Raw genomic sequence first — 12,419 nt, 5'->3', positions numbered from 1 at the left:
TCGTGGTGTAACCACAAGATCTTCCTTGAAGAAGCTAGTCAGTCATTCTACTTTCTTATCCCAAGAAAAACCTAAAAATATTAAAGAAGTCATAGAGGATGAGTCCTGAGTAATGTCCATGCAAGAAGAATTTAATCAATTTGAAAGAAGCAAAGTGTGGACCCTAGTTCCTAGGCCAAGTGATCATACAATTATTGGAACCAAATGGGTCTATAGAAATAAAAAAGATGAGAATGGGGTAGTTACTAGGGATAAGGTTAGACTAGTTGCCCAGGGTTATAATTAGGAAGAGGGAATCGATTTTGATGAAACCTATGCTCTCGTTGCTAGGATGGAAGCCATTCGTATGCTACTTGCTTATGCCACTTTTAAAATTTTTAAATTATTTCAAATGGATGTTAAAAACACTTTTATTAATGGCTATATTAATGAAGAAGAGTATGTAGAACAACCACCCCGCTTTGAAAATCATAAATATCCAGATCATGTATAATGGTTGTCTAAGGCCTTGTATGGATTGAAACAAGCTCCTACTTGTTGGTATAAGAGGCTCAGTGGGTTTTTACTAAAAAATGAGTTTGCCTATAACAATATTGACACTACACTTTTTATCAAATCCAAAAATGAAAATATGCTTATCGTTCAAATTTATGTTGATGATATCATTTTTGGATCCACTAATGATGAGTTGTGTAATGAGTTTGCCAAATGCATGCAAAGTGAATTTGAAATAAGCATGATGGGTAAACTTAGTTTCTTTTTAGGGTTGCAAATTAAACAAGCTAAATATGGAACTTTCATATGCCAATCTAAATATGTTAGGGACTTGCTAAAAAAATTTAATATAGAAGATAGTAAAATTTTTGATACTCCTATAAGCTCCTCCATCAAACTTAATAAAGATGAGCAAGGAATCCCTATTGATATGAAATTGTATCGTGGCATGATTGGAAGTCTTCTATATATCACTGCTAGTCAGCCTAATGTTATGTTTAGTGTGTGCATGTGTGCTAGGTTTCAGGCTGCTCCTAAGGAATCACATCTATTCGAGATTAAATGAATCCTTAGGTATCTAGTTGGAACCATAGAGTTAGGCTTATGGTACCTTAAGCATACTACTTTTGAGATTGTGAGTTATACTGATGCTGACTTTGCTGGTAGTAAGGTTGATAGATAGAGTACTAGTGGCACTTGTCACTATTTAGGACAATCTCTCATTTCTTGGTTCTCCAAGAAACAAAACTCAGTTGCCATATCTACAGCCGAAGCAAAATATATCGCAGTTGGAAGTTGTTGTGCTCAAACTCTTTATATGAAACAACAACTTATGGATTTTGGGTTACACTACGATACAGTACCGATTAAATGTTATAATACTAGTGCAATCAACATTTCAAAATATCATATCTCACATTCACGAACTAAACACATTGAAATTAGACATCATTTCCTTCGTGATCATGTGCTGAAAGGGAATGTGGCACTTGAGTTTGTATGCAAAAATGACCAATGGGCTAACATTTTCACTAAACCACTTCCAGAAGATAGGTTCATACAAATTAGACGTGAACTAGGTCTCCTGCATAGTGGAGATGCTTCCTAGATATTTCATAGTTTGCATAAACTTTGGGGGAGCTTTTTAATAATTTCAAAATCTAACAATTAATATAAAAATTGATTGACATCTTTCATTAGCTTGGACTTTATGGAATTGGTTATGTTTTATCTACTGCATGATGATGGTTGTATTTATGTTTTATGTATTGATCATACTGGAATTGTTTGAGTTGAGTAGTTGTGGATAAACTGTTAGATCTTAAAAACTTAAAACAGGTCATTTCTATACAAGATTTTTTTGGGAAATGTCTTATTTTCAAACGGTATGCTGGCGAATTTTTTTTAAAAAAAATTTCCCAAACTTATCTTGTGTACTACTTATTTATACCCATTGCCTAAGGCTATTAATTTTACAACCATTTTTGCTATTGCCAAAATTGGGTTGAATTGAACTTAAACGGAAAATTATTTAAAGTTTTACATTATGCATATTGTTAGGGGAAACCTTCTAAGGCTATACCCATTTTTTGCATGATGTATTTGTCATCATCAAAAAATGAGAGAATGTTGACCTTATTGGTCATACCCAGTTTTGATAATGACAAATACACAGGTATTTGATGGCTTTCAAGTGTATGTGTAGGTTCATTTTAGCAGATCAAGTAATGACACATGAAAGCACGAAGATCCTGAAGATTAGTTTCATGTTGTAAATTCATTTGATGTATGTGGGTCTGTAATAGTACGTAGGATATAAGGTCTATAATAATTACATGTATGTCATGCATATAGGATATACTGTAAGCTCAGTAAGATCTCATGCACAAATATCATTCATAATCAAGTGGGCAAAAAGGAACTGAATTGAACATAATAAGTATAAAATGAGTTAAGTCCAGCGACCGAACCCCTGGAATTCAAAACTCTTTAGGTGCCTGAACTACTGGAAAGTTAGTAGTTTAACTTAAGGTTCGGGCTACCGAAACAAGAATGAACGCATCATCCTCGGGCAACCAAATCCTTAGAAAAGGACTTTTCACCAACTTGAGCTGCCAATCCTCTTAGTTCAAATCAAGCCTCGGGCGACCGAATTGCTCATTTTGGTTAACCGGACATTATTTCGGCCAGATGAATCGTGCACTAATGTTTCTAATTTTTATTCAGCCAATCGAATCCACACTCAAGCACCCAAATCAGTTAAAATAATTTTCTCAGCTAAGTATGTTCGGGCGACCGAACTAAAGTTCAGCCACCCTAATCTTCTTGGGTTACTTAAGTTTTTACCGAGGTTAAAAAGCTTAAAGTAGGATTAATTTTTCTAAAACATTTTTTAACCTTTTCTAATAATACCCTATAGGTCCTAAACAGTTATAAATTTCCCTTGGTCTATAAATATAAGTTCATTTGTGTGGATTAGGGGTGATTAGCAAGATCATTAAGTAATAAATCCTCTCTTTACTTCCAAATACTCATATTTCCCAAATACTCTCAAAATTCATTCCTTTGATACATCCTGATATTGTGAGAGCTTATTGAGTGTGCTTGTGATTAGTAGACATTCTAATACTCTCACTATTCCTGGTTGATTGTTTGAGTTATTTTTGGGGAGTTTTAGTTAAGTTTATCTCATAGATTTCAATATTATAAATCTTGTGTTGGGATAAACTAACAAGCTTTATGATATTTACATTGTTATTATAAATGTCATATAGCTTTGTTTTTGTTGTGCAAAAATATTTTCTACAAGCTAAAATATTTTCAAATTACTCTTGCGCATATTTCATTGAAGAAAATCCTTTGAGTTAGTTTGAATATTTTATTTACATCTTTGAAACCTTGATTTGTTATTGAAGATTTAATATAAACTTGTTTCAAAGATATAGCTTGTTTAGAACACTCTTGAACATTCTGGTGATAATATCTCATTGAGTGTTGTTTGCACAAATATTTGCATCACTAAGCTTACATATTCTATACTGTTGATGTGCTTGTGATTTATTATGTTTGGTACACATCTGCTTTATTGTGAAGCATAATCACTGTATCGGTTATATTGTGAAAATTATATTGTATTCCAGGCATAGCCTGGGGGTGGTAATCCAGCCCGATAAGGATTGATTGTCAAGGTTGAGGTCAGCCTTGTGCTAATTGACCTGGTTGTTTAGGTGCCGCTCCACTCGTTAAGTGAGCCTTATAGTGGTAATCCTTGTGCTTGTTAGCCAAGGCGGGGACGTAGGCAATTTTCCGAACCTCAATAACATTTCTGGGTGTCATCTTTATTTACAGCTTTCTTGTGTGTGATTAGTTAATTTAATTGTGTTATTTAATTTCCACTGTACATTTAAATTGAGTTAATTTATCTGCATTAGATTGACCTTAAAGTTGTGTAATACTGCTGCTAAGGAATTGACCTAGGGGATCAATTTTGAAAATACGAATTCACCCCCCCCCCCTTTGGAATTAAGATAAAGCTAACAAAATTTGTTGGCTAATGCTCTCTTCTACCCCCCACAAAGTTCATCAAACTTGCTTATATACCAAGTCACTCTCATACTACCTTGTTTAGGGCTATAGAACTGATCCATAAAATGTTCCTTAAAAGAAATTGGGGTATATTTTTCTATCAGTATTTCTTTCATCAAATTCCAATGTTCTATGGGTCTATGACCTAGGTGAGCTTATTTTCTTTCGACATTTAACCAATGAAGCTTAGCTTGCCTAGTTAGTCTCATCTTTCCAAACCTCACTCAGTATGGATCATGCATCTTATACCAATCAAAGTATGAATCCATTTTAGCTAACCAATCTTGAAACATTTTTGGATCCATTTGTCCATTATATGTAGGGGCTTCATTTTTTACTCTCTTTATTACATCCATTTCTGGATCATGTTTGTCCCTATGGTTTGGTCTCCTTGGTTGGAATTCCTCTTTGTCATAATCCTCTTCATTCCAATGTGGAACATAAGGGTCATAACACTTGAATCTTCTTGGAGCATTTGGTTTTGGTGAGGGATGAATGGGAGGTCATTCTCGAGGTGGTGTTCTTTCTTTTGGAAGGTGATTTAGTTCCACGAAGAGGTGGGAAGCAAGTTCATTGTCAACCTCAAGGGGATGTCCTAAATTTTTGGGAGGTGGGTCAAGAACTAAATTAGCTTCTAGCCTCTCTATTCTAGCAATGGCATGAGTTAATTCTTAAGTTAAGACTTGAACTTGGTCTTGAAGGTCATCTAAAAGGGTACCACGACCTACATTAGTCCTATGACCATGATAACGGTTCCTAGCTCGAGTTGTGATCAAAACATAACAACACAAGGGCAAGTGACTCACAACTAAGGAAAGAAATTTTGGGGAGCCCAATTTAGCCAAAGGAGAATGGGGTTTCAGGGTTCGGCCTAACTAATTCTAAGATCTGATACCAAGATGATGTATAATAGGGTAGGGTGACCTAGTACTATAGTTAACCCTCAAATCAACACATACATAAAAAACACTTTAAATTGAGAATTGTGTCCACCAAACTTAGACAATATAAAGTAGGTTGTGCTTCACATGTTTAAGAATTTTGAAAGGGTATATTATTTGTTCTGAAATTCAAACTCAATGGTTCTTTCATAAAGGAACCATGTAATGTGTGATAAAGATGCTATTTCAATCATTCAAGATCATAAGTTCTAAGTTAGCATAGAAATATTCCCCCAATCGACAAAGTAAGTGAAATAATATTGAAAGATAAAGATTCTTGGTAACTTCAGTCGCCTAGAGCAGAGGGTTGGTCACCTAAAGTATTTAAGAGTAATATTATAGAAATGTAGTAGCAAGTCAAATGACTGAGCCAAAGACCTCAGTCGCCTAATGAATTTAAAAACAGAATTCCTAGAAGTCAGTAGTAGTTTAGTCAATTGAGCTTGCAACCTTAAGCTCTTCAAGTGCTACAAGTTTGAATGAAATTGCAGGAATTCAAGGGCTATTTCTCAACGAAGGATTATAGGCTTCAAATAGGGGTTCGCAATAAGTTAAGAGGTTATATAAAGAACAACTTTACTAGAAAAAATCGCTGGATGACTTAATATGATTCGCCAAAAATTCATATCACACCGAAATATTCTTGAACACGCTTCGACAACTTAAGAAGTAATCTATATAAAAGTGATGTGGGGGGTGAAAGAATATATGGTGATAGAAATTATGAATAGTTAGTTGCCACTCGGTACCTAATCTCCAAAGAGAACGCTAGCCTCTCACCACTCAACCACAAGGATCGGACAAAGCTAATCAGCTTCAAAGGAATTTTCTTTTCAATATCAATATCAAATCCCCTTTGCCATTTTTATCCTTCCAATGGAATATATAAAGCTAGCATGGGACATAACATTAACTTAACTAAGCTAGCATGGGGCACATAGCATAGGAAAACACACATGGGAAAACACAACAATAACTCACACAACTTACTAACAAAATAAATCCTAACACAACTTACTAACACTCTCATATGCAAGCAAGTTGTCTTCCAACATTAAAAATCTAGTACAAACATAAGTCAATAGGGAGGCCCAATTTGTGTGGGGTTGAAAAAAGCCTTTTTGGGGCTACATGACCGTATGGAGCCCACATAGGTCTTGAACTCAGACTTGTTATGTGACTCACTCGAAAAATGAGCAGCTCGGAAGCTATCCTAAGTATAGGAGTTACGTCGTGTAATATTTAGCCCAAGGGCTAGATCGTCTCCTCAGGGAATGCATTTTAATCTCAAATGTTACGTTCGTCCAATCGAAAATAAAGATGTACTGAACTCAGTTCAGATTCGAGATTTTCAAAATTGTTTGATTTTACTTTTAATAAATTAAATAGCATGCAAATTAAAATCCTAAAACTAACATGTATTGAACTAAAGAACACTAATGGAAACCCTAACCTACTCGAGGAAATATAGAAGCATGTGCTAATTAAAGATGGTAACTTTGGACATGTAATTACAAGCACACTATGGAAACTCAATCAGATTCAAGCACACACTAAAAATCGGAACTTTAACAATTCAAGAACTCAAACCAAAATGCAACACATAAAAAAAAGAACAATGATAGAAAATAAAAATACGAACTTTGATAAAACTAGTCCTAACTAAACCGAACATCGAAACAAAAATTAAATCTTGGAAAGAAAAAATTAACTAATTTAAATATGAACCCAAGCGTAATTAAATATGAACTTCCAACTAAATCTACCAATAAAATAAAATACAAAAAACAAATAACTAAACAATAAACTATTGCAAAGATAATAAAATTTTCAAAACCCAAACTTTGTAAATACATTCAGCAAACAAAAAACAATATCATCCTATATCAATATTAAAAGAGAAAAGATAAAGGAGAGAGAGAAAAAGAACAAAACAGAGCAAGAGGTGGCTGTTTGTGGAGTCGCTGATGGTGGCTCGGGTGTGGCTTTGTTCTGGAAGAGCTCTTGGCCTGCTACTGGAGGGGTGGTTGTTGTCCTGGAGTCACAACTAGGCTGCTGTTCTGGCTGCTGGAAAATTGCAGCAAATTGCAGAGGAGGATCTACTACTGGCTGGTGTTGCTGTACTCAGGCTACTGCTGCTTCTTTGGGTGGCTAGCAGGCTGGTGCAATGGCTGGGAAGACTGGGAGATTAACCAAGAGGGAACAGTAAAGAGAAGGAGAGAAAGTACAAGAAAAGGGAAAAGCAGACAAGGGAAGGAGAAGAGGAAAGAGAGGAAGAGAAGAGAGCAAAGCAGAATTTAAAAGAACAAAAAAAAACAAACTAAAGAAGAAGAAGAAGAAGAAGAAGAAGAAGAAGAAGAAGGAGAAGAGGAGAATGGGGAGCCCTACGGGCTGCCTCCGTAGGAAGAGGAAGAGAAGGGTTAAATAGGATAGGGGGAAAAGCTCTAGACCCGGATAGGAGACCCGACCCGGCAACTTGACCCAATTGGAGTTGACCCGAATTGCTATATTTTTTTCATTCTCTGTTCATCACAAATCTGACTCTTTTGAAACCCGTATCTCACAAAACGCAAAACACTAAAGTTGTAGATATTCCTTTCCTATTTCTCTAGAAATTTGAATCGTCTCGATCGAAGCTTGGACGGAAAAGTTATGTATGAAATACGAACAGGTGTCGGTTTTGGTTCCCAGGAATTTTCCTGCGACAAAAAATTACCAAAACTTCATAAATAGTGCAATAAAGTTCAAGAATGATGACTTTGGCACTTTATTAAAATATTGGACAATTTTGGAAACTTAATTAAAAATATAAACCATAAATCCCTGGTTAAACGTCCAATTACGTAATTTCGGCGCGAAATCACACCCCCCAACTAACGTTTTGCTAGTCTCTAGCAAATAACAAGAATGAATCTCAGGGTGGTGTCTACAACTGCATACTCCAATAATCATGAAATCAATGCACATGCGACATAATTATACCACTTCACATACAAGAATATAATTGAATTTCACACCAGCTCGTTCATATTTAATGCACACGACTCCAAAGCACGTCACTTATGCAAGTTTCATCATTTATATGTCATTTAAGAGCAGTATACTCATATGAAGTTAATCAGAGGCACATTCAGAGTTAATGCAATCATATAAGTTCAAGTATAAACAAGTAAACTCTCGAGGTGTGCGTGATGTGTGTGATTCAGTACACCTAGGACGCCAGTGGACACCTACAGAACGGTCGCTTTGACTCGGCCTAACTGGTATACCCTCAAGAACACTCAAAGAAAATGGGTTCACTCATCATATGTGAGGAGGAGTGTCGCGATCAAACATCCAACATATTAAAAGGAACAACGCTAAATATATGGAGTGGACTAGTCTGGAAAGGATCTAGCCTATCTATGAGGTGTCGGGTCCTTCACCCTAGCATCTTCTCACCTACTCGCCACATCCAACTGAGGCCACCCTAGATCAACTTACTCACAAACTTGTCGTGAATGCATCTGAGGCATTAATCGGTTGAAGAATCATCATACATGGAAAATATGTGTCGTTCTTGACTTTTTGTGATATGTATTTGGACCGGCATTGACTTTTCATTTCATGCGCATATGTATTGCTTATTCTTTTTTCTGCTCATTCTTTATTTGCTGTATTTTCTTGAGCAATAAAGACAATATTAACACTTCTTTTGTAATCTTCATACCATCAATGGGAATTGAGCTCGAATAGGGGTCCATGAATTAAGTCTATCTCTAGGGGTGGCTCAGCCTTCACATTTTGAGTAGGCTACAAGACCTAGGTTTCTATCTCCCCACTAGGTGTCACCTCTAGGCTAGCAAATCAAAAACAAAGACTAGTGTACAAAGGAATCATCCCAGAAAAAGAGAATTGAGTTCTATGAACTTTGATTTGATATTGACGCTCAAAAGGACGATAAATAGCTTAAGGATATCTCACAAGGTCTCATAGTCGCCACGGGTGCTCTCTAAGTGCTCACAAGGAAACCCTAAGTGCAATGAATCACGTGAATGTGTTTATTTAGCCTCGTGAGATGCATGTAGATACAGGAAATTATATAACCAAATTAACACGAGTGTACTACTAATTGATTCTTCATGGAGTCATAAAATCATATAAAGAGAAACTATGCATGATTGACTCAAGTGTGTCATTCTGAAGTTATACGCAAGTATGTGAAAGGTATGAGTCAGTGTTAAGCATGGCATAATGCAATGTAATTCCTTAGTGCTCCTCCTTCTTTCTCTCTTTCTTTTTGATTTTTTTTTTTTTTGTATTTTTTATTTTAGTGTTTTTTTTTTAAATTAAAAACCCGGTACATGTACGTGCACAGTGTTACATGCGAATGCTCACCCCCCCCCCCCCCTCAACTAAAATGGAACATTGTCCTCAATGTAAAAGCATAGGGGAAATAAAAAGGACTGTGCACGGGAAAAGTAAAGCGTACTTGAGTGGCGAAATAACAAAAATCGAACTACGAGAAAATGGTCCTGAAAACTAACTAAAAATAAAATAAGATAAAATAAAAGAAAAATAAAGGAAAGAAAAACATCACAACTGTCTTGGCGGAGGCTCTGGAGGAATTTCGTCTGGTGGCCGCAGGTCTATAAATTGCACAGGCGGTTCTCCAAATTTCAGTCGCCACAATCGATCAGTCGTCATACTTGCACGAAAATCAACCTCAAATGAATTAATGCGTGTCAAAATACCAAACAATTTGTGTGCAGGTTGACCCTCGTGTGTGGATAAGAAAGGGTCTTTATTCAACATTGTTTCTAGGAAATTTGCTTCTTTACGAACTAATGTGTGATAGGAAGTTATTGGAATAATTACCTGCAGTTCTTCAGAAGCATTAACATTAAAGGTTTTACCTGGTTCTTTGAAAATTATATGCTCACCAGACTGGTCACCCTTTTTATCGGGTGTACATATCATCATACCACTGCAAGAGTCTGCCTCCACATTAGGCTCCTTAACATCTGATTCAGGCAGGAGTGACGATTTCACGATTTCTGAGCTCGGAGTATGAGGTACCACAGATTGGTACTCCGTATGAGTATCAGTCTCCTTATCAACTAACTGCTCCGCTTGTGGCCCCGTTTCCTCTAATTTTTCTTTGACCTCTTTTGGTTCAGTCATGACTTCTAGTGCTGGGACAACTGGTTGTTCGATGATGAGCATCTCAGGTTGGGAAAATTCTTTCTCGCTTCTCGAAGTAGTGGTGGTCTCTGCTGTCTCAAGAGAAATATCGTGTATTTGTTGGTGTGGCTACTGGTACTCTTGAGGACTAGGTTGAGGTTCCACGGGCAATTCTTCGTTTTCTAAGATGTCCAAATGCGTGCCTATCGCATTAATAGTGTCCCTCAATTCATTATTATGATCGACTTGAGTTTGCATTAATTGTTGGAGCATGGCCGCCATTTGTGCTATGCTATCCTCGAAAAGGTCTGACGACATACAGCTCGGAGGGATCTGTTGTGACTAATATTGAGGCGGAGGGTTGTTTGGGTAGTTTGGTTGCTCGTATACATCTCCACCACTACTTGTGCTGATAGGGTGTGCAGTTATGGGTGCCTGAGTGTATCGTGTGTTGTATTGTGGGACATTGTCAGCTAAGTAATCAAAGAATGATAATACTTGATCTGGATCCTCGCTGACGGGCTCTCCATTAGACAGAGTCTGGACAAAACACTTGCAATCAGGGGTAAGAGCACTATAAAAATAATCAGCTAACCTCCATGAGTCGAACCCATGATGTGGACAAGTGCTTAGTAGATCCTTGAATCTCTCCTAGCAAGCCCAAAATGTCTCGTCATCCTACTGCACAAAATTAAGAATCTGTTCCTGCAAAAATTGAGTTCTCTATGAGGGACAAAATGCATGCAGGAATTCACGCTCCATATCAACCCAATTAATGATAGAGTGCGGTCTCAAGGAATGAAACCAAATCAGTGCCCTATCCTGCAGAGTAGCAAGAAATAAATTCAGTCTAGTAGATTCGTCAGCTCTTGCATGAGAGAAAAACATGTTGCAGGTTAACTCAAACTCTGCTAAGTGCTGATAAGGGCACTTAGATTCCGTCCCGTAAAACTCAGGTAGCAATGACGTCCTTCCGCGCTGCATCATGAAATTAAGCTCGTCATAAGGCAAAACAGTGGAAGAGGATGCAGTGGCATATTCAAGTTGCAAAAAATCCATTATCGTGCGCGGTGCAGGTGCAGCCATTTTTCAAAACTCAAAATTTTTTTTTTTTTTGTTTTCAATTTTTTTTTTTTCTTTTTCATAAAACCAACAAAGATGACGGGAAAAATGCAAATTTGAGACTAAGACCGACACTCCCTGGCAACGGCGCCAAAAACTTGACTCAATCAAAAAATAAGCACCTCGGAAGCTATCCCAAGTATAAGACTTACGTCGTGTAATATTTAGCCCAAGGGCTAGATTGTCTCCTTAAGGAATGCGTTTTAATCTCAAATGTTACGTTCGTCCAATCGAAAATAAAGATATACTGAACTCAGTTCAGATTCGAGATTTTCAAAATTGTTTGACTTTACTTTTAACAAATTAAATAGCATGTAAATAAAAATCCTAAAACTAATATGTATTGAACTAAAGAACACTAATGGAAACCCTAACCTACTCGAGGAAATATCGAAGCACGTGCTAATTAAAGATGGTAACTTCAGACACGGAATTACAAGCACACTATGGAAACTCAATCAGATTGAAGCACACACTAAAAATCGGAACTTTAACAATTCAAGAACTCAAACCAAAATGCAACTCATAAAAAAAAGAACAATGACAGAAAATAAAAATACAAACTTTGATAAAACTGGTCCTAACTAAACCAAACATCGAAACAAAAATTAAATCTTGGAAAGAAAAAAATAACTAATTTAAATATGAACCCAAGCCTAATTAAATATGAACTTCCAACTAAATCTACCAATAAAATAAAATACAAAAAACAAATAACTAAACAATAAACTATTGCAAAGATAATAAAATTTTCAAAACCCAAACTTTGTAAATACCTTCAGTAAATAAAAAAATAATAACATCCTATATCAATATTAAAAGAGAAAAGATAAAAGAGAGAGAGAAAAAGAACAAAAAAGAGCAAGAGGTGGCTGTTTGTGGAGTCGCTGATGGTGGCTCGGGTGTGGCTCTGTTCTGGAAGAGCTCTCGGCCTGCTGCTGAAAGGGTGGTTGATGTCTTGGAATCGTAGCTAGGCTGCTGTTCTGGCTACTAGAAAATTACAGCAAGTTGCAGAGGAGGATTTGCTGCTGGTTGGTGTTACTGTACTCGGGCTGCTGCTGCTTCTTCGGGTGGCTAGCAGGCTGGTGCAATGGCTGGGAAGACTGGGAGATT

The sequence above is a fragment of the Malania oleifera genome, chromosome 2 (genome assembly GCF_029873635.1).
Source record: "Malania oleifera isolate guangnan ecotype guangnan chromosome 2, ASM2987363v1, whole genome shotgun sequence".
NCBI lineage: Eukaryota > Viridiplantae > Streptophyta > Magnoliopsida > Santalales > Ximeniaceae > Malania > Malania oleifera.
The sequence above is the reverse complement of the archived record's forward strand: the minus strand, read 5'-3'. Positions refer to the sequence as shown.